The sequence below is a fragment of the Parasteatoda tepidariorum genome, chromosome 2, assembly GCF_043381705.1.
Source record: "Parasteatoda tepidariorum isolate YZ-2023 chromosome 2, CAS_Ptep_4.0, whole genome shotgun sequence".
In the NCBI taxonomy this organism is placed as follows: Eukaryota; Metazoa; Arthropoda; class Arachnida; order Araneae; family Theridiidae; genus Parasteatoda; species Parasteatoda tepidariorum.
The window spans coordinates 102,548,213-102,573,347 of NC_092205.1; the positions used below are offsets into that span (position 1 = coordinate 102,548,213).

At 27.6% G+C, this 25,135-nt stretch overlaps 2 protein-coding genes across 2 annotated transcripts in view; one reads left to right on the forward strand and one right to left on the reverse strand.

The window, feature by feature from the left end:
• LOC107453275 (U8-agatoxin-Ao1a) overlaps nt 1–25,135 on the reverse strand; it is a 474,367-nt gene that overhangs the window by 416,239 nt on the left and 32,993 nt on the right. The window lies entirely within an intron of this gene.
• The window catches only part of LOC139425040 (U8-agatoxin-Ao1a-like), a 45,317-nt gene continuing 25,344 nt past the window's right edge, over nt 5,163–25,135 (forward strand). The window contains exon 1 of the mRNA XM_071178021.1: nt 5,163–5,318. The gene's annotated coding sequence lies outside the window, so the exon portion shown is untranslated. The remainder of the gene's footprint in view (nt 5,319–25,135) is intronic.

Consider the following 25,135-nt stretch of genomic DNA (forward strand, 5'->3'; position numbering starts at 1 on the left):
GGCACCAAATACTAGTTAAAGATATGCCGAGGTTTTTTTTTTCAGTGTAGGGGGTGCTAACTTTCGACCACTTTAACGATTTGTACGATATCTTCACTCCCATATTTTGAGCGTTAAAAAACTGTTTAACACGTTTCCCTTTTTTGCGAACTGTATGCAAAGTTATATAAAATCAAATATTCGGATACTTATAGATTACAGGGACAAAGCATTGGCGATTGTTTTTCCAAGATGTCGCCAACGCAAACATTAGTCCTTATAACCGATATGCAAGAATTTTAATACAGTGCTGTACAGTCATAGATATCGATATTTAACAATATTTCGCGTTATTTTTCCAATTTATCTAATTTATATTTTTCATTTTCGTTACCCACATATTCACAATAATATCGTATTTTATAATTATCGTAATTATAATTAAATGGTTAGAATTAAAGGAGTTGCTTTTCTTTAAATAAAAAAGTAGTCATTAAAATGCAATGCGCTTATCGAAATATAAAGCATTCATGATATGAAATCGACATGTCTAATTGCCGTATGTATGCATTTATAGAATTAAATGAACGAAGGAAACGAAATATTTAACGAAATGAAATGAGGTTTGAAAAGATTGATCTGTTAGTGTTTTTAGATACATCAATAATATAGAAAACACTAGTACTTATTTTCTCTCTTATATATTGAGTTTGCAACGAAAAGAAAAACAAATACTATTAAGATGATTGGTTGAATTTAGGAAAATCAATTTGCGAAGACTTAAAACATTTTTCATAAAAAATGTCACATTTATTGATTTTTAAAAATGAGGAAATTGTGAGAAAATATAGTAATGAGAAACTCATTGATAATAAGAGCAATATTTCAGGAATATTTTTTTCCGATTGAGTATTTTTTCTTTTGAATAAGAAGAAAATTTACTCGAATACATTTCGAGAACTTACTTATTATAATACTTATTATTAGAGTTTATTATCATACTTGCATTTTTACAACATACAGCAAACTATCGAAAAAAAGATTTTAAATAAAAATTTCCTCAAAAACTGAAATGGAGCGTAGGATTCATAAAATAAAATAAAACTTTTCACCAGCCTCCACCCCCGTCAAATAGTTATATTTTAAAATCTCATGATGCCTATTTTTTAATTTCAAAATAATTTAGAAAATTTATAAATAATATTTCAAATCAATGTTTTACTCATTCACTAGTTATACTATTTACTAGTTGTACTAGTTTACCAGTTATAACAGTTACGCATAAACTATCTTAAAACTTAAATTTAAATTATGCGTAACTGTTAAAACTCGAAAACCCATAATTTGCACAACACCTAGCTAACCTGAAGATTAACAGGGGCTAATCTTCAGGTCCTAGCTAACCTGAAGATTTAAATTTTTATTTCTTATTATATCAACTAATATGTTGATTGTTTTCATTGCATTAATTAACTTTATTCTTTTGATATTGAAAAATAAATGCATGACATTATGTTCATTTCCTTAATTGTAATAATATTTTAAACCGTTTAATTCTTTGCATTGTAATTTTTAAAGTGATTGATTATATCAAATAATGTGTTGTTTGTAGTAATTTGACTTTAAAATAGTAATAAATAAAATAACATTGTGCTAATTTAAGCGTACAGAAATGTTGCTGCTATTTCTGTACAGATCTTTTTTTTTTTAACTTTAACGAATGATTAGCAGGTAATGAGCAGATTATCTAGGTAGTTTTTTGAATATCTAGGAAATTTGAAGTAATTTGGTAATTTCTAGTAATTTGGCACTTTTACGGATCACGCTAGTTAATCTGCACATTAACTAGATAATCTGTAGAATAACTGATTTCTACACTTTAGTGGTAAAGTTTTACATTTAAAAAATTATAAAAATCCGGATAAAAAAAGAACTCTTCATCAGCTCACACGATTATATCCGCAAAAAGGAGTGCTTTCCAATATTGTATCAATATAGTCAAGGCCAAATATATCAATACGACAGTGGGAGGAGCATTCAAAAAAAGTTTTGAAACAAAATTGAATAGAACACATTAAGAAAATTAACTTATTTAAGAAAAACTTAGCTTTTATTTTCTTAAATGAAAGTTAATTTTCAAAAAATCATTAAAATTGTATAATTAATTTTCTAAAATTATTAAAACTGTATAATTAAATATCAACTTATTAATTGTTAACTTCTTTCAATTATCCAGTTTAATATTACCTTGCTCACATCCATTTTCGGGCTCATCCTTGGTAACTAACAAATCAAACGTGCTTCAGTACTGCAACAAGAGCGCGCTATAAAACGAAATCCCACTTTTTACTCTGTTACCTCAATTAGCGCTTCTGTTCTCATATTTTGTAATATGGCAATCTTATTACGAAAATATTTTATATCATTCTCGAAAATTTTCCCGTACATGTAAGTTCATTTGAATACGCTACTCACTTTATAGACTTCGTTTTATGTTGTGTTCTGTTTTTTCTTTGCATTTTATTTTCTGTTTTTTACGTGATATCTATTATTTAGTGTTCTATTTTATTTTGTTTCAAAAAAAAAATTTGAGTGCTCCTCACACTATTGTATTGATATATTTTGCTTTGGCTATATTGTTACAATGTTAGAAAGCACTCCTTTTTGCGGATGCAATTGTGTGAGCTGATAAAGAGATTTCTTATAAGGATTTTTATTAATTTTTTTTTAAATTGTTTACTTTCCTTTTTTCATTATTCTGTAATTTTTCCATGCTACGCACATTCATAGTAGTTCACATTAGTTCACATTACATGTTCACATGTTCACATTACTTCCGGGACACCAATGTGGGGAGAGTAGTTACCGACAATGTCAACCTATATCTATGAAATGTTACCTCAACATAAAATCGAGTCTTATACACTAGTGAATTGGAATTGTATTTTTGTAGTGGTGGATACACTACAAGATTCATATCTGGAATGTTTATTTTATGTTTTAGTTCTTTTTGTTAATTTTGATCTTAAATCAAGGGCAAGCTTATAAAATGAAGACCTCGATAAATTTTTCAACAACAATGAGTAGATAATTATTTAAAGAATAAAAAAGGGAAAAAACGCTAAAGAAGCCTTTTAAATTACAAAAACTTTCGCACAAATTAGAATTTTAAGAAAGCAAAAAAAAAAAAAAAGATCAGAAATTAAAATGGCCCTGCTTGCCCTTCAAAGTTCAACATTGTAGTTGCATTTTAGAGGGTAGTAGATCAGCCTAAAGGATATTTTTTACTTTAAGTTTAACAGCTGATAATTCTCGAACGATAATCATCGAATGTTAAATTTCTTCATTCCATCGTACTCCCTGTAAATATTTTTACACGCTTTTCAAAATTCAAAGTCTCATAAATTTTTGAGCAGAAATATAAAATGTAATGTTAACTTGAACACCCAAAACATTTACGAATTTTTCACATACACTGTAAAAATTTTGCTCTATTCATTTTTGATGTTTAGGTAAATTGAATTTTTTTACTGTGAACGTAATCATATTTTTAATTTATTCTTTCACTCTTATAGTTTTATACATTTATCTGTTCATTTTTTGTTTGTTTACTGACAACATATTTTCATGAGCGTTAGTATCAATTTAATAGCTTCATTGCAAAAACATTTCGTTTTTAAAACAAGCACATTTTTGGTAATATATTTGCACTCATTCTTTCAAACACTTATTATTTTGTCAATGTTATGCAATTTTTGAAAATAACATCAGTTTTCAGTTTAAAAATATATAATATGTAAAAAAAAAGTTTACCTCAACACCAAAATTATATATAGTATGTGATAAAAAAAATTTTTTTAACACCAAAAGTATTGTATATAATGTGATAAAAAGTTTACCTGAAACCAAAAACATTATATATAATATGTGATAAAAAGTTTACCTCAACACCAAAACTGATGGCAACTATGCACCAAAATATTTACAGTGTAGAGAGAAAAAACTTGATAGCTAAGGGTAATTTGATAATTGTTGATCAAAAATTAGCTTTCGACAGTCTTAGAATCTAAAGATACGTTAACTTGCGCTACAGTTTAAAAAAACAAGCTCTACAACACTGGTTAATGTGCTGTAGTGTTAAAAATTTCCCTCTAAAAACGTATGTTTAAAATATTTTCCTGTCTCATTGGCAACCAAAGCAGTCAACTTGTTCTTTACTTATTTAACACTAAACATACCGTAACCGGTCAAATGACGGTTTAAGAACTTTTGCATTGAAAATGCGCTTATCATCTCATCGTTTTTTTTCACATTTGACTTCATGACTTTTTCGAACAAGTCAATATACTATTATTTTTTTTGTATTTTGTTTGTTTCGAATAATAGTTATGCCGGGAATAAAATACCGGGACTTCATAAGGTTATCGGATCAGAAATGACGATGTCATTCCTGTTCAACGTATAGCATTTGATGAGTTGCACATTTCTGCAAAGACTGTAGCGTAGTGAGTTCAATTAGAGTAACTGTGAATTCAAATTTCAAGAAAGTACCTCAAATTTTAGATTCACATTTTTGTGTCAGAAAAAGTGATAAAAACTAAATGTTTTGGCAAGTAGCTAATGTTTTATTTTGATAGCTTTACTTCATTTCTAACTAACTGTTAGTTTAGATCCAGGAAAAATGTCGAAGCGATCAAAAACAACACAAGTTCTTAGAATAAGTAATATAAATTATACGAATAAGTATAATTCTTTTAATCCTTATATATTCTTATAATTGTAAGAATAATGATAAGAATTATAAAAGTACTAAAAATGAGAAGAAATATATTTGAGGAAAATGTACAATGGAAACGCACTGTATATGTAAAAAAATGCTTTGAGCAATGAATAAAAAATCCTTATTCTTTGTGTTTGTAATACATAAAAATTGGCAATATACATTTTGTTTAATAATAATAAAGTGTTTTTTAGTTTATTTCATACCTAACATCCATATTTCATACATTCAGAAAAGAAACAAAGTCCGGTCAATAGACCGGCTATGGTAGAAATAGATATTTATTAAGTGTTGGTATGTTTAGTGTTAAGAATAAAAAAAATTTCTGTATTCGTAATGATAAGAAATCACGAAAAAGTGGCGTATCATTTTGTATCATTCTCAAGTTTCTTCCGCCGCATGGAGGTGGGGCGCATCGACCAAGCGGAAAGGGGCGCTTGCGCGTTCTCCAGGTCGCCCCCGATAAAAGAAGGGTGCCGATAGGCAGTCCGTTCTTCATCCCTGGTCATCCCCGGCATCGTCTGCTCTCGTTTTCCGCCGCCGCCGACTAGTTTAAAAGGTAAGATTTTTCCTCGCCAACTTGTAGCTCTCTTTCTCCTAACAGGTCATAGACTAAATATTATCGTTTGATTTATATTTTTCTTTTTTAAAAATTACCAAAAATAAAAATTCTTAACCATTTTCATACAGATTTTTATACATATTTTCCAATAAGAATATTCTATATATATTTTTCAAAAAAGAAAATTTAATTGTACGTTAAAATTCTTTTTAAAAAACATACTTTTACGTTAAGAAAAAAATATTATATTTAACTTCCTCTAACGTTAAAATATTGATTATTGTAACACATATGTTTATAAGAAACATATCGAAATTAGATTTTGAATGTTGCATAATTTACTCACTAGGTAAAAAAATTAATTTACATCTCAAAAATAGTGTTATTTATAAAGTGAGATTAATTTTAAAATAATTAATGAAGCAATAACGATAAATGAGTGAATTTTATAACTTAGAACAACGAATAAGTGAAGAAAATGATATTGTCATTTTAACAAATTAATTTCCGAACGGCTTACACATTATTTACACAATACTTTTATAAATAATTGTTTCATTGTTTCTAATCATTGCCTTTGTAGTTACATCAAGTGTTTTATTGATAGGGTTTCATTTTAGATGATTTATGAGGCTTCTTATTTATAATGTATTTTAAAATATGACATCCAAACTAATTGTGAAAAAATTGAAATATAAACTTTTATCAATCCAAAGTTTCTCTATTTTAACACTACCGTTGATATATAACACCTTTTAGTTATTAAAACAGTTCATCCACATTTGAAAATTAATATTTACTCAAAACCTTTATGAATAATTTTTTTTAATATAATTTAAGAGTGGCTACATTGTTTATAATCGTTGCTCTTTTAATTGTATAACTTTTGGTATTAGAATTTTTCCTTCAAACTTTCTGCTAATACCACTACTTTTACTAATTTTACACTTAAAAAAAACTTATTTTACATTCACTGACTTTACACTCACCACATTATCATTAAATACCATTTATTTTAATTCCAGAAGGTACATTGATATAACACGTGAGGTTTTTATGTGAAGTTCTATAAGAGCAAATGTAATAAATAAGCTTTTAGCATTTGTAGAAATTTTAGTGAAAAATCAATTCAATTTTTTAAAAAAAAAAATCACTTAATTTAATGCATATTTTTAATAAAAAGCTTCTTTTATAGTAGTTTTAAAGCATATCAATTTTAAAAACAGAAGTCATAACAATAGGTTTATATTTTACAGTTAGAATTCAAGATCATATTAACCAGATGTTTGTGGAAGTGTTTAAAAAAATATTTTAGAATTTTCGAGAAATATTCAATCAAAAATAAATCTAAAGCGAACATTTACATAAGTAGGTAAAATCCTGATGTGAATATTGAAACAATTTATAGAAAAAAAAAATCAATTTTTAGCAATTCATTGGTCCTACCTTAGGAAAAAAAATTTTTTCACGTACTGTTATGATCTTTAATTCATTGCGGAACAAAAAAAAATGATCAAATCATTTTCAAGATTCGTAAGAGTTAAAATTTAAAATAGTCAAGTAGAAACAGCACGATTAAATTGATAAAAACTATTACAATTTTAGAATAATATTTAATTGTTAAAAATACTTGGGATTTTTTTTTATCTGCCACCATTTTCCAATGTCGTAGTTCATTAAATTTTAGCTACTTTTGAAACATGCATTTATTTAAATGAAATTGATTTAATTAAATAAAAAGTTTTTCTACTTAATAACTTCAGATCCGATGAAGTACTATAAGATAAAAAATCTTACCATTTGCCAGTTTTAGGACATACATACAAGTGCTGTCATTTATGCTCTACTAAAATATATATATATATATAAAAAAAAAACTAAGTGTATACAAAATTTATGATGTCCCGTTTTTTTTTCTTCGCGTTTTACCAAAATTTCTTGAAAATTAATTCCGTCATTTCAGTCATATAAATAAAAAATGTAAAAAATTTTTAACATTTCTTTTATTTATCAATATATCTATATAGCTAAGTTCTCTACTTCAAGAGCCTCAAATGAGCTGTGATGAACATATTTATGAACAAACAAAACGATGTAATTCGGTCTCAACCCTAAAAATATTTCACTAAACCTTTTTCTAGAACTAAATTACCCTTTAAGAAATTAAATAAGAATAGTGAGGAAGAAAGCAAAGATGAAAAGAGAAAAAAGAAACGGGAGAGCATTAGCTAATAAACATCAGCATCGTAAATGGGATCTTTCGTTTCTCTCAGGGCAATATTACAGATTTGTTCTAGAATCAATAGAATCAGGATACCCTGTTTGAAAGAATAATATATATATATATATAGCTAAAATATTGAGAAAATATGGAAAATAATAAAGATTAACGACAAGAGAAGAATTTAAAATAGAATTTTCAGAAATTCATTGAAATTTTTTTTTATTTATCTTTAAAAAAATTAATAATCCGGAAAACAAAAGTTTATATATTTATATTTTTAACTTAATGTGTTCTATTTCCGTTTCAATTTTTTTAATGCTCTTCGCACTATTGTATTGATATATTTTGCTTTAGCTATATTGATACAATATTAGAAAGCACTCCTTTTTTCCGTATTATATATTATCCGTATTATACCGTATTTCCGAGATTATATCTTTTCTTTATTTTGTTTTCCGGATTTTTAATATTTTTTTAATATAAATAAGAAAAATTTCAAATATTTTTAAAAATAATTTTATTTTAATTTTTCTTGTCGTTAATCTTTATTATTTTCCATATTTTCTCAATATTTTAACTTATTTTATTATACTTGCAGCTTATGCGCAGTTAATAAGAGTTATTATTAATTTTCATCGTTTTTCTTTCTATCCTTATTGTGATTTTATTTATATATATATATATATACCCTTCAATGAAACATCCTTATAAAAGCTTATTTTTTTTAGAATATAGCAAATATAGTGTCAATTTTTAACACGTTGAATGCCACGCTAATTTTACATGGCTGACCCGTCTGGTCAAAATAATTTTCTCAGTATGCATTAATTTCTTCAAACCATTTTAGTAACTATAATATAAAAAAATTAAAAGCATTAAAAATTTACTCGAATTATGTGTTTCTAATAATTTTGGCCTTGCCTGTCAACGGTGACCGCCGTGCTACCCCCGTAAAAGTGTACTATATTACATGAAAAAGAGATAATGCATGAAACCTAATTTACAACGTGTGAAAATGGCTACCATATCTAAATATAGACCATCTAGAAATAATTGAAACAATTATGGTAACAGAATGAAAAAATTCCTGTTTCAATTTTTAGTCGAAAGTCAATTTAAAACTTTACTATATTACATAAAAGAAAGAAATATTACATGAAACCTAATTTACACAATTAAAAAAAAAAAAATTTAAAAAAATTAAGATTAAATTATTAATTAAAATTAGTTTTAATTAACAAAGGATTCAGTTATAGTAAAATAAGAGGCAAAGATGGCATCTAGATAGCGATTTTATTGTATCTGACGTATTAGTAATTGTATAACACAGACATTAATTCTAAAATACTAATTTCTTTGTATCTACATTTAATAAAGTTTCATTTGAATATTTAAAAATGTTATTCGGAAATTTATTTCTGTATTAAAATTACTTTAAATAATGGGACTATAAATTCTGAAATAATAATTAATAACTCTGATATAATTAATAATTCTGAAAATTGACTATATGTATAAAATTATGAGATCTTAATTGTAGGGGAAAAGAAAAAATTTTATAGACACACAAATTGGTTTCTTAAATTTTTTGTTATCAATAAAATAACAAGTTAAATACTTGATTATATTTCAGTTAACAAGTTAAATATTTTCTTCTGTCAGGGTCTAGTGGTTTGCCCAGTAGGGCTACATTTCTATTAGCAACTACAACATGAAAACGCCACACAATTTTGTTTAGAGATTCTGAAAGGGAATTTGTTCAGAATTTTCTTTTACGTAATCGAATGTCATCCAAAAGGGAAAAGTTACACATCTCGATACGTTTTAACAGCTGACCCCCACATAGACTCCAGTCAATTTTCTTAATAAGCAATTTTCAGGATTTTCTTAATGAGCTTATTTCTGAGAATTGCTACCCATTAACTTAAAAAAATTAATCTTTTAAATATATGAATGTACATGCACAATTACAAGTTAAAAAAGCGCCAAAGTGCTAATGTTAGAACTTGACAAAGTATTTGAACAAAATGAAAATCAAAACAAATTACCAGACATTATTCCAATCAATAACATGAAAGTGGGAATAATCCAACCAGCATCAAAGTCGCAGCACAAAATAAAGAACAAAAAGAGAAATGGAAAATTCTGACGGTCTGGGTATTAACATGCCGTCAGTGCAGGAGCAGTTTCTGGTCGGTGACAAAATAGCACAAACAATCAATAATAGGATTCCCAAGAAATAGCAGTAAATAAGAAACAAAAGCAAGTCAGATTAAAATAATATGCTAAGATCCCGAAAACCGAAGTATATTCGACTGAAGAGAAACTGAATATCGCAAGTTCGAGCATTAAATTAGTTAAATTAGTTCCATATTAAATTAATTGAGCATTCATATGCCAAAATGGAAAACCTCCAAACAATGAATTAAATTTTTAAAGTTGTAGATGAGAAAAATAAGATCCAGTTAATCAATTGGAAATATTAACAGACACTTGTGTTTCAAGGGAACCGAACCTTCGATGCTAGAGTACAGTACAATAATGTTACAACAGTTAGCGATTTGGTACTGTTGTCAGGGAGCAGAAATATTTAAACTGGTATTTTACTGGGTTCGACATTATTATTTTAAGGTCTTTATTTTTCAACCGGTATGTTTCGGTTCTAGTTAGGTTAGGTACTGGTATGGTCAACTGGTTCATTTTTCAACTTTATATAGCAATTTCTTTGATGTATTTGCAACAATTTTTATTTCGTATATGTTATTCTACTTCTAGTTTAGAATACTTGCAATTCTCGGAGCAATATAGTAATAAGACACACTTTTACCAAAGGTGACCTTTTTACATCAAACTGATCCTTAGTATTGATTTCAAATAAGGACCAATTTCTAAAATTTTTATTTATTTTGTAACATTTACAAATTCATAACCAATATATATCGATGGTAAAATCATTAATCTTTAGGTAATGAACACGCTTACTAAGTTTTTTTTTTACTAATATTATACTATTTATTTTAACCTAAAATGCTTTTCTTAACGATTCGAAAATGTGGCGTATTATATAGGCGTATAATATAAGCTTCATTTAGCTAAAAAACTAAACTAAAGATAAAATTATGTGCAGCAGTCCCATATTTCAACTACTCTAAAAGCTTATCTCCTTCATTTTGTTTAATGAACTTCGCCGTTTTAATGTAAGTGATTCTAGATATTTACAGGACTTCAAAAAATATTTTTCAAACTCTTCGGTGTTAGGCAATAACATAACCAGCTAAAGACTAAATTGTCCAGCCGATTGTTGAGAGATGGCGCCACGCGTTTTCTACAAAATGAAAAAAGCGACATTAAAAGCTACTCAACAAATCAGATGTCATTAATTATTTAAACTATGTTGATTTAAGATTTATAATATTTAATATCTAGTTAATATTTAATGAATATAAACCAAACGCAAAAACGTCTTTTAAACTTATGAAAATAGAAAATCAAAATCTAGACAAAACACCGATAATATCGAAGCTATTTAGTTTTCGGTCATTTTTTTTTAAAAAAATTTCTGTAAAATATGAGTTTGATTTTAGGACTTAATTTTAAAATTGAGTTTGACAATGATAAAGTATCAAGTTGAGCATTTAAAAAGAATTATAAAAGATAATTTTTTAAGGTCAGTTCTTATGCATAGATTTTTGTTAATAACCCGAAAGTCAAAAAACAATATAAAAATAAAACATATGAAAGGTATGAAATACATAAGATTTTAAATTTATTTAGAACTTAGAAACGCAATTCTTATTTTAATGTGGAATGTAAATATATTTCATGTAAATATGTTCTATGCAAATATGTTTTGTCTACCTATTAAACCCATCATTTACAAAGTTTACTTTTTTCCCGAACAGAAATATATTTTTCTATTATTATAAATTAAATTTTATAATAATTGATGTTTAGTCAAATGATAATAAGAGGTTGGCTCATCACATACACCACATTCCATTTTGACTTGAGAACTTTTTCTAAAATAAATCTTACCTAAACATTATATTTAACAGAAGACGAATCAATTATTTTTTTTTAAATGAAGTTCTCAAATTTTTTTATAACTTTGTCGTCCTTTTTTAGTATTTGAAATAGATTTTAAAAAAAAAGTTTATTTTACTTTCAGTTTGACAAACTATTAAGATTTATCTTCGTTACACATAAAAAAATATTAAATTCTGAGTCATTATAAAAATGAGTTACTTAGTTTCAAATTAATCATTTATGTATAAGTTCGAAAAAATGGTTCTTTATTTTTTCGTGATTTCTATTCAACAATATAAAATATTACAACTCTGAGTATTAGTTCTGCTAAAAAAAAGTTTTTCAAATTCTTCTAGCGAGAAACTGTTTGATCTACATCTATTACTTTTGTTTGTTTTTAATAAGTTTTCTATCCTGAATCTGGTATAAAAGTAACAAATAAAAAATTTTCTTTTATAGGAAAGAAAATGACTAATTTGTCATTTTTAAATTCAATTGCATTTTTAATTACAATTTTAAATAGCAATTATTTTACAAAGAAATTTTAATGGTAAATATTTCCTTGTGATAATGATTTAGAATAAAAATTTTAAAATATGAAAAATAAATATTCAAGTTTCAAAATAAACATAATTAAATTAATTAAATTATCTTTTTTCCGTGCTTTTATTTTACGAAAGACTGATTACAACAATATATTTTATTTTTGTCAAACTTAAAACGGAAATATACAATATATCACTTATATAATGAACATCAATCACTTTCGATAATTTCCACTATGCCTTCGAAAGTGATGTGACCTATACATTATTTTTTATCTTATTTTAGTTTTGACAAAAATCAAATTTATCCCTTTGCAGCTACTTGGAAATTTTTTTTTTCACTATTCTAACTTCAGTTTAATAAATTACTTTATATTTTAAATTTAAAAAAAGTAACGTTTATAATAATCAGTGAAAACGTTGCCAGGAAATCTAGTCGATAACAACAGCATCTCACAGTTTTATAAACTCTGCGACTAATAATTGATGTTTCTGAAGACTTCATTCGTTAATTAACTTCAACTGAAAAAACTGACGAAGCGATTCTCCTAAAAGTAAATGCACTTCCTAATATTTTCTTCAAACGGAGAAAACTAACTGCTCGTGAATAGAATACTGCACTACCACTCCATCATACGAAATAAGACAGGGAGAAAGAGAAAGTTCTAAAATGTTAACCGTAGATTCATTTACAAGTAGAGAAAGGCTCTGAAATTAAATTCCAAATTTAATTAAATTCTAGAAAGTTGGGAATGAGATAAATTGGTATTGTAGCTGAATTTCAGGTTATTCATACACTTAAAAATAATAAATAAACCTTAATATTTCAATATTAAAGAAATTTGTCTCGAGATTTACTTTAAATTCAGTTCTGCTTATATAAAAACAAAAAAACTTAAGTTCTAAAATGGACTTATTCTAGAAACACAATTAAATTTTCTAAACTGGGAATATAATGCTTTATTTCAATGACAAATTAAATTAAGAACGTTGGGGGAATTAAAAATAAATTTTATTTCGAGTGAAAGTGTAATAATACGTCTAAAAATAATTAAGTTTATATTGTTTGAAATAAATTAGTTTTGAGAATAATTATTCAGATAATATTTAAAAGTACAAAAATATGTTTATCTTGTTTCAGGAAAAATCTTTTTTCATAAGTTTAACGATAATTTAAAATATCTATTTGATTAATAACATCGAATACTAATAGATAATAGGTATTCGTAATAGATTACAACAGAATTTAATTACAACAGAGAAATTAGAAAACAGAATTAGATTACAACAGAATTTAATTCACTTTAAACGCTGAAATTAAATTTAATCTCCCTTTTTTAGATGTTCTTATTAAAAAAATTTCTAACTATGTTTTTATTGCGAACATTTTACGTTTCTTTTCCCCTTCACGTTAATTTTAATCACCTTCATTAGCGGAAAATTTCTGCAATTCATAATTTCGTTTTTACCTTTGCTCTTCGTTAAACTCCGAACTTAACATCCTCCGATTGCTTGTTGCTTAGCTTTTATACAGTTGATTTAGCTCTTGCTTAAGCTTTCTCGACCCAAACATACCATTTTATCTAATCCTAACTGTGAACTTTTTCACCGCAAAGCTTTCCTTTTCCGCTAGCTTCAAAATTGCTAACATCCTATCAAGTTTCAGTTTTAAAGTCACTTTAAAGCTTGTTCACAAAATTAAACTTCAGTCCTATAAACATCCTATCAATATTAAAAATCAGTGGGGCATTTATCACATACCTTGCCAATGCAACCTTAGCTACATCGGGTAAACACCAGATTTATTTTCTAACCTTTTCCTTTGACTTTATACATTTTTCGAGTTCGTGTCAGAAGAAAGTACCTAAAATAGCTGTGCTGAGAGGCACTTATATTTAGATTTGAGTATGATGGAAAATTCCATAAATTGTGTGTTCCAAATTTAATTTCTGAATAGCATAAAAAAGAGTATAAATCATAATATCTTTACCTACGTTGAACAGCCGATCCAAATTTTGAGTTTATGGCTACCAACGTTCAACTCCGTAGGTTTGTCATTTTGAACTCAATCCAGAAGACAAGGGAATTTCCTGGATCAAGTATAGGGTGACAGTTGCCTTCGGGGAGGACTTTTTGATGGAACTTACCAGTATTTGCGTTGCATGAAGACGAAAACCACGGAAACCTTACACGATTAGCCAGACGGCAAGGGGACTCTAACCTGTGATCCATCTACTCCTGAGGATATTTTTTTGAATTAAATCTTTGTAAATTAAAGTTTTCAAAGGATGTATATGTAGCTTGTTTTTTTTAACCCAAGCGAAGCTATAGCTAATTGCTTGGCGAGGTAATTCGAAAAGAACTGTGGTAAAGCGATGAGGCCTTTTCAATATTTACCATTTATGTTTTTATTTTCAGTTTCGTTTGTATAGTTTAAAAAATTGTCATTTCAACAAGAAATCATTCTTAAGTTCCATTTCTCATTCTAAAACAGGGTCGAGTATATCAAAATAAAAGCAATAACTAGACATTTTATTTTACTCAATTCATTTGATTAAAGGTTTTGCTCAAAAACTGACAACTCTGTGCCTATGCCGGGTACCAAAAAAAAAGATTTCTCCCTCATAGGTTAACATTTCATTCCGCCAAAAAGCAAAACTGTAATGATACTATTCCACTATTACTTCCAACTTACGAAATGGAATAAATTCATTTTCTTTGAAAGGTTTTCATTTCGAAAAAAAAATATTTCTACATTTTTTTCAAGAAAAAAAAGCCTCCGTTTGGATGAGGGTTTTTTAATTTTTTCCATACAAGACACTATAAGTGAAGGAAGTACTTATTCTATTTTGTTCGTTGTTATCGCTTACACAAAAAGATTGTAGTAATCTTAGACATTTATATGATGGTCATTTTTTAACATTTTGAAAAAGATCTATATTTTTTGTTTTTCAAGTTAAAAAAACAAATGTATTTTTTGCTAAACTGTAAAAAATCACAGAAGAATAAGAATTCTGAGTTCATTTTTTTTCCTTTTCATTTTTAAGAATCTAAAAAGTTTTATCCATATTTTTTATGATAATTGTAATTAATAAAAACCATTTCCCGTGTAAAATGTGAAAACTACAAATCTTATCCCGAATTACATTCCTTATTACGAAAAAACATATTTTATTTAAATTACATTTATTTGAAACCCTATTACGAAAGAACATCTCATTTTATTTAAATTAATTTTTTAAAAATCTTTATTACAGAAAAACATTTCATTTTATGTATACTAGATTTCTTATTTTCCTTATAACAAAAAAAACATCCTATAGTTTATTTAAACTACACTTCATATATTCTTTATTACGAAAAACAATATCTTATTTTAGTTAAAATAATTCCTCATATTCCTTACTACGCAAAAAAAAAATTCTCATATTCTTCAAACTACATTTCTCTTATTCCTTTTTAAAGATAATTTAAAAAGTTGTTTGTTGAAGGTATCAGCATTGTGTAATAAAAACGTAAAAAATATTACTATATAAGAATTTACTATAAAAAGTAAAACGTGTTACTTTATATAGACGGGATGTTTCGTAATTTTTAACCTTTATACATATTTTGGGAATCTTTGTCAAAAGTGAAGTAAAAAATATCTATGTCATAAAATATGTATGAAGAGTTATATTTATGATGTGTAAAAAAAAATTCGAAATTAGGCGAATCACAAAATCACTATTGAGGAGTCTGGGATGAACTTGTTTAACTGAATGATGAAACAAAGGAGTGTTAGGAGCTAAGAAATTATTTGAAACACTTAATTTTTTTTAATCAACCAAACTGGTTTTGACATTTTTATTTTTGTTAATAGTTGTAATTCTTTAGATTTAAATATAGATTTAATTTTTTTATCTACTATAAATTTACGACTCTGTTTTAATGTATGATTGACGTTTTTTTTTTTTTTTACAAGGTTTAAAAAAATGTAAATAACAAGGGATTACAGAACACTCTATAAAATTTTAAAACTCCATAGTAACATTATGCTTCGTTTAATTTTTTCTCACAATGTCTTTACTTTAAATCCCAATTCATGCAAAATTATTAAATTATTATAAAACTTTACCTTAATATAAAATAAAAATAGTTAAATATAACTAAAACATATTACGCAACATGCGCGGTATGAAGAGGAAGTTTGGTTTTACTATAATACAGCGCATAATAACACGGTATAACGCATAAACCGAGGAAAAAGAAATATAAAATTTCGGCAAAAGTTTCAGTTCGAAGTTTCAGCAACAAAGTTGCTAACGACTTCATTAATCCTTCGAATAGCTTCAGTACCTAATGTCCCGAAAATGTTCATTACTAACCCATTACATACGAAAATGTATGCCTCAACTACTTCATCACGAATTCCTTTTCCTTAAATAAATACTATTACTTTTGACACCCGAAATAGTTTACTAACTTCTTGAGAATCTTTAAAGTTAGTCCAATTCAAGCTAAGTTAATTACAAAGCTGCTGAATATCGATATTCAGGCTAAGTTTGTTTTGTGCAATACGAGTTTCTTCAATCGATCATTTCTCATCGAATTTCTAGTTATAAACTAGGAATTTATAACTTATTTGTAAATTCAGCTATTTATAAGCGCAGAAGTTTAAATTTAATACCAAATCTTTAAAAAAGATATAATTTTTAAAATTCCACCCATCATCTTACCAAATAACAAGATATTAAAAATTAAATTAATTTTTGGTAATAGGATGAGTTTCTTTTTATAAATAAATTTCTGTGAAAAAACACTTTAACGTAAATTTACTGGAAAAAATGGCTTTATAAAGAGTTAGAATCTTTTTCTGTAAATTAATCGAGATATGAGCTTATTTTTAATGTTTTTTATTTTTCGATAGTGAAAAGATAAAAGGAAAACACTTTTTTAGCTTTAGTTTCAAACAACTTATCAAAAAAAAAATATTTAACTCAAGGAAAAGAAAAATAGAGCTCTAAATTCAGAAACTGATTGATGCTGGACACGAATTCGAAAGTAGTTCTCTCAATGTTATAATCAATATTTTACGAATGAAGTTTTCAAAAGTCACAAACGTCTTTTCCCTTAGGTGCACTTTTTTTCTCATTTCCCACTCTGAATCTAAATTATTTTGTTATTCGAAATAATTCAACAAGTCAACACATAAAAGTTTATAAGAAAGAGCGGCTTTTTTTTTTAAATTGATTTTTCTCTCCTTTTTTTTTACTGCTGACTAAAATTTTGTAAAAAAATAAATAATTTTGTAAATAATAATGTATTTGCTCAAAATCCTTTAAAGCTTTTTTTGTCGTTTATTTTAAATGTTTATTAATTTCATTTATTTGGTTTAGAACGTTAAAGGTCATAATTGGCCATCTTTTCCACTTTAACTGAATATTAAACGGGATGTTTTCCACACTTTTATCTGGTTTCACATTTTTATCTGGTCAAATCCTATAAAAAAAGCCGATTCTGACAATTTTGGTAAAGAGCATAGAGTACAACCATTAATAGAATACGCTAAGAAATTGATACAAATTTTCCTTTCATAAAAATTATTTGTTTAGATATATTTCATGGTTAAAATGTTACAGCCTGGTGAAAATAACAAAAATCACAATATAAATTTTTATATAAATAATTTCATACTCTACAATATAGCATTGTTATTACAAGATATAAAAGTACACAATTACAATACCAAAGAAAAACCTCATTGTAAACTTTTTAAAGTGTGTGAGCTTTGAAAATTACTTATTTGTACTTCGCTATACCTAACATTTTTACAATAGGAAGTGCATAGTTATAACAATATCAAAAGTCTGACAACAAAATTTCTTAAGCTTTTGTTAGATAAATTAATATTTTGTATTCCTCTGCATAACCTTTTATAATTTGATATTATAATTATAGTATAATAATTATTAATCTAGTTATACAGCTATGCTAACTGCTCCGAACAAGCCAAAATAATTTAAAAAACTGTAAATAATTACAAACTAAAATTTGCAATATTTGACTCATTTTGCTTACTTTTTAAAAGGTTTATAACTAAGTGGTGAATTATAAAAGCCTTCGATTTAGTTAGAAATAGTGATATAATTAATATTTATAAAAGTCTAATAAATTGATTATTTAATAAACCAAGAATCGCAATTAATAAACTACCACTCAAAAATATTTCTCAGATGTCCCGAGCAAGCTGGCATCTCTGTAATATATTATAATTAGTTTTATATTATTTTTCTTCTACGGAGTTAGTAACAAAATTTAGTTTTCATAGTATTGAACCTACGTTTTGCAAATAGATCTTTCATACTCTGCAATATAACATACATATAATACGCATCAGTGTGTTATCTCTACAAATCTCAGTGCAATTTTTTATGATGTTGAGTCTTTCAAATTCCTCTACACAATAATTTTATAATTAGAAACACATAATTATAATATCAGAAAATCTGTTTAAATTTTTAGGTTGTTTTAATACTTATTCTGCTATGCAACATATTCAGAATGGAAGATACAGAATTGTTTTTAAAAAAATACGCTCCCACAACAACCTGTGCTAGGCCAGGAGTTTGAGACTCTACAATTTCGAGATCACTGGTATGACATTGCGCAAGTGCAACCTTTACATCCCAGAGAAGCTAATACCCATTGATCTGAAGCAGGGTGATCTTTAAGCCTCCACTGAGGATCTAACCCAGTTTTTCACAATGACAGTCAAGCACTTTAACCACTGAGCCATCAGAATTATACATAAAACATCTCATTATGAAATTTTACAAAGTATAGAACTTAAGTTATATTTAAAAAAATTTGAATTACTACACATAATTGTGATAAGGTACTTTATATACGTTGCACTAGAGCTGCACAATGGGCTATTGGTGACGGTCGTCAGGGAAACATCCATGAGGATGAACAAAAGGCATGCCAATTGATTCTCTGCAGAGGGCATGGCTCATCTGCTTTGGTAGCCCGACGACTTACGCGCGAAGTCGAGCACTTTACGGTAGAGCTGTTTAACGAAGACCGATACCGCGCACACCCTGTCCCGAAGCAGGCTGATCAAAGTGGTCACCCACCCGCACACTGACCGTAGCCAGCCCTGCTTGACTTCGGTGTTCTACTGGGAACCGTGTCTTTACGATCAGTCCACTGCGGGACGATGATTTTTAAGGCTATGGACAATTGTCTGTTATTCCCTACACTGATGTTTAAATACTTTTAGCATATTTGTGATAAAGAGTACTTAGATATAACTTATATACAAAACATGAGTTCAGATTTTATTTTAAGGTTTTTTGCTATAAAATGTTATGCCAGAAAAATAGATGTCATAATCCGCATAAAAAACATTTGATTTCAGTCCTTAGTTTGAAATAAAAACTAATAATCTGCGATTATGTCTGTCTTCCAGAAAAAATCATTAGTCACATCTTTTGTAACTTGTAATTTAGTATCCAGTACCACTTATATAGGCGAAAACTCACACGTAATTTGTAAAATAGCTGTTTTCATTTTTATTTCTTCTTCTTATGCTTAAAATATTAAACTAACAGTTTTGTCAACGTTATTTTATTTCAATCGATTTATTCCACACGCAATATTGTTTTGAATATCGATATGGAAATGCAATGTTACGATTTAATGACAAACAACACTGGTTGTCAAGGAGTACAATGTAATCCAATTTCAAAGCAACATTTTTAAGTGCTTTCAGATAATGGTTAGTTTTAAATAAATCTGGGTATTTGAATATGGAGAGGAAACTAGTTTTTTTTTTTTTAAATTTATCATACACTTTTTTTGTAATAAAGTGTATTAAATATTTTTATAACTTTTAATCGCAGAGATTTCGATTAATTTATATCTTTTGATTCTCGTTTTTATTATTATTTTTATTCTGCTAATCTTTACATCAATTCACTTAGATATTTGTCAAAAGAAAAAAAAAAAAACATCGTAAGCGTTTTAATTATTTAAAGATTTTACCATCGATATATATTGGTTACGAATTTGTAAATGTGTATATAATTTATGAATATTCCTTTGTTATGAAGCTAAATACCTCAGACAGACCCTAAATAAACAATTTATTAGAAAATTTACCAAAGAGTAATTTACTAGAAAATTTAAAATTTTCACGCAATTTAGAGAAGAAATAACGTTTGATGTATTTCTCAGGTAAGACTCGGTTTGGCGACTTTTTTGTAGACTTTACCATAATTTGGGCGATACGTAGAGACCATTTTGGTAATTAACAATGAAATTAACAATAGTTTCATTTAATAAACATTTAATTAACAATTGACTTAGAAAATTTGCTAGAAAATAGCTTAATTTTAACGCAATTTAGAGAAGAAATAACGGCTGGTATACTCTTACGGAAGACTCGGTTTGGCGACATTTTTGTAGACGTGCAATACTTTTGGAGATACTTAGCGACCATTTTAGTGACGAAACGATAGTTTTCGAGTTTCACAGCGATAGGACCATAATTACAGAATTATCGAGAATTGTCGAGAAACGTGTCGAAAATTCTGGGATTTCGTCGCCAAGCCTATATAAGTTAGAGTGCGTCTCGCCAACAGGTAATTCACAGATATGACTTATCACACAGAGGCTTCACAGCCAACACTCAATTCTCTTTATTGTATCAATGCCAATTAGTCTCAGTTTTTCACCATTACATCAGATGGAGTGAGATGCCCGCTTCGCGAGCAGGTACTCGACTACAATACCTATCAAGTCAAGTCAAGCCAACAGGTAATAGTCTGCTTGTGACTGCAATGGTGTTCTGATTAGTGAGCCTCTAGTGCAGGGATGGGCAAACTACGGCCCGCGGGTCAACTGTGGCCCGCCGGAAGGTTTCATCCGGCCCAAGGATGGAATTTTAACTTGCTGATCCAAGGCGAATATAAGCAAGATACATTATACATCTATTAATTTGTCTACTTTGTTTAAAGCTATTTTTGTTATTTCTTTTTTAACAAAGTACTGATGACCTTTTTACTTTATCCATTGGTGGAATTGATGGAAATAGTTAGCACAGACAGCTTCAATTGGTAAAATGTTGAAAGCAGAAGTTCTTTATAGATTAGCCGCATATTAGCTCCAACGAGTGGATTTTTCTGCCGGTGCGAGTTCTAACATTATTTATTGAGTATGGAAAGATTGCACATTATTGTTGTTTCTAAACATGCCAAAGTTTGAGCTTTGCAAATCATTACCAAAAGCTAGTTTTCAAAGTTTAATATCTTATGCCCAGAAAATCAGTGCTATGTTTGCTTCATCTTATATATGTAAACAAGTGTTTTCAACTAAGTGTTTTCAACTGTATGTTCAACTAAGTGTTATCAACAACTCTTAGAAAAAATCCTTTCAGCAGTAGACTAACAGAAAAGCATTTAACCTCGTTTCTTAAAATAAGCACATCTCCCTTCGAATCTCAATATAAGGAACATTTAAAAATGAAATCGCAATTTCATTCATCTCATTAAATATTTAAATTAAAACATGTATATCGTTTTTTTTAGAAGTTTTTACTCGGCCCATCAAACTTTTTTTCCCTCGATTTTTTGTTCTCGACCAAAAAAGTTTACCCATCCCTGCTCTAGTGAGTTCATTAAATAGTCTGAGGTTTCAAAGCCAGTGTTTGTTGTAATTGGGTGCTAGAAATAGGTGTAAGAATGATTTCTAGAACATTTGAAGAATAGCATCTGGAAGATTCTGCTAATAAATTTTTGGAGTCTTAAAGATTGTTTTTTTTTCATATTTATAACACAAAACGAACCCAATCACCCAATATAATAAAAAATTGGTACAAAATATATAATTTTAGTAAAAATCATGAAAAAGATATTTTTAAATGGAATCTGTTTATAACTTTGGTTCAATTATAATATTGATATCGTCGTTTAACTTTGGTTTGGAATGTTGAACTTACATTTTTAATTTTTTTAAACATATTTTTACGTAAGTTTAAGATTTAGACACTGACAAGAAATTTAGAAAATTTTTTGAAAGATTGACTGTTTTTAGAATGTTTTTAATAAAACTCATGACAGATATTTTTAAATGGAGTCTGTTCAAAAATTTGGTCTGGTCAATAGAGTCAGATAAATTAAGTTATGGCTTTCAATTTTCATTATTATTTTTTTAATTCAATACTGTCCATCTACATGAACTCACAGCTTTGTAATTTCATGTAACACAATATATTGCTGGGAAAACATAAATTTGTTAATTTCATTAATGTGTAACGTCAATTAAATCGTACCAATTAAATCGTACCAATCAAGTCAATTAAATCGTACCCGAAAACCGATTCAGTTTGTAATTTATGCTTATGATATGAATCAGTGATCCGATAAAAAAAATGTCTTTCTTTTAATTTACTTATGAAATTTCAGTTTAAAATATCTATTTTCGCAACATTTTGTTAGTTATTCTTTTCAAAGATGCTTAGTGGGATGAAGATGTTTAGTGGGAAATATATTGCACTTTTGCATCACTACTCGAAGAAATAATCGGAGAATTGTTTATATCCTAATTTAAACAGTTCTGTGGAAAATACCCGCTTTACACAGAATTAATATTAAGAAGACTAAAAAGGATTTAGTACTGGTCGAAAGTTAATGGCCCTAAAAAAGCACAAAGAAACAAGTTTCTTTTATATTTCTAAGCGACAACTCCCTTTTTTTTCAATTCCTTAATATTAAAAATGGGTTTAATTATGTTCCATTAGTTAAATTGCGAAGATTTCACACTCAGAAAATTACGTGTAAATGCAAAAGTAAAGAAAAAGATCGTAAATAATTCTTTTGATTATTTACCCTTTTGTAAGTATTTAATGTAATAGTTTTAGCTCCTCTTAGAGCAATTTATAATTTAGAATGCAATACTTGGAATTAATTAACGTGGAACTATTAATATTTTTATAAAACCCTAAGCCCAAAAAATATTGCTATGCAGGAAAGCGGTTAAGTCCATTTTTTCACAAAATTTGATTTAGCCCGGGTTCGTATCCAGCTTCGGGCATGGGTGCAATTTATTTCTCTGTTCTACTTGACTTTCTTGTGTTATTAGGGGTACATTGACTCAGCTATATGATGCCCACGATAAAGTGATTGCTTGAAAAGTTAGATACATTAGGCACCACAAGATTTTTTTTTTAAAGTAGAAGAAAAGAATGACGAAATATTTTTTTACTATTGACAAAATTAGTTTCCTCGAAGATGTGACTATAGTTATTTCGTCTCTTTGACGAAATATTGGCTCAGAGCATATACCAGGTTTCGTCAAAAACGAATAAACGAAGTGCACTGGATCCTTAAGGCTCAAATTCAATAAAACTTAAAATCGTATCCTAAATAATTTGAGGAAACTTTTTCACTTTATCACGAAATTAAAAATTGTAAATAAGTGAGTAAGCTAATAGGTTAATAGAATAAAATAATCTTTAAAGCTACGCTTTTCAAGTACACTTAAAGGAAAAAATTTAAAAAACCTACGCTTTGCTTTTCAAATACACTTAAGGGGAGAAAATAATTTTAAAAACTACGCTTTTTAAGTAGATTAAAAAGGAAAAAAAATATTTTAAAGGATATATGTAGATAATGCAATTAAATCTAGAACAAAGTTGAATAGTTTTACGTATTTAAAAAATTATGTATATTAGTACAGAAATAAATTAATATTTTCCATTTCCTTATTTTCAACAAAAAAAAAAGTCCAACGGCGATTGACAATGTTCAAAAGTGGTATTCTAAACGGTGGTATTTTATATGATCGTATAACAACATTCAATAAATATAAGGTAAATGTAGTTCTAAGACTAGGTAATGTTACGTTACAAGGTAATGTTTACAAGACAAATAAAATGTTATATTGATGTAATAAAAAAATATCGAAATAACGTTAACAATATCCAAAATAATGTTTTAAATCTTGAACAAAGTTTAACAGTCTTACGTGTCTAATAAATTACGTATATTAAGCTAGAAATAAATCATGATTTTCATTTCCTTATTTTCAACTTAAAAAAGTCTTACAATGATTAACAATTTCCAAAAGTGTCTTTTTAATGTATATCATTGTATTTAACAACAGCGTTAAATCAAATACAAGGTAAGTGTAGTTCCAAGAGACCTTCTGCCGTTTTAATTACTTTAAGCACTCCATCAATAAGTAATTTTCGTTTGAACGTGTAGTTACTTACGAGTGAAAAATTTCCCTACTTGTTTTTCTCTCGAAAGAATATGAGGTCACTGCATTGAGCAGTTCTTAAAAATGGAAGAGTATAAGCTTCTCATAATTTACAACTTAAAAGATATTGCTTTCTTTCTCAAATTAAGCGCGTCGATAAGTCTTATAAATGGGGAGAAATTTGAAGTAAGAAAAAGATGTATTAAGTAACTTAAAGAAGTCGGAACTTAAAAATGAACGAACTTTACGTTTTGAAGTTGTTAAAAGAGTATAAAATAAATAACTCAATTTGTAAATTATACAGGTACAGTGCACAAAACTTAAGTAAAAACCCTGAATTACTTTTGATCTATTGGTTGAATTTTTACGTAGAAAGTCTCATTCTTAAAGGTTTGCGAGCCTCACTTTAAATATGGAGATTAATTGTTGATGCAGAAGAAGATATTTAAGTTACGAAATCAGGCACACAAAAAAATTTAGTTTCACTGAATAAACATTTTTTTCTTGGGCAAATTAGATTCTAGACCATGGAAATATGTCACAGTCTAGAAAATAAAGTGCCATTAGTTAGGTCAGTTTATTCAGAGGAAGTGCGTTTTTGTGTCGGATTTCGTACCTTAAAATACTAACCTGTACTAATTAATAAGATATAATATTGAAGATGAGGCTCTCGAACTATTGAAGTGAGTCCACCTACGCTATAATTAAATCATTAGAACGAAAGTTATTCAGGGTGTTTACCTTTTAATTTGTACGCTGTGCAAGTTGAACCAATT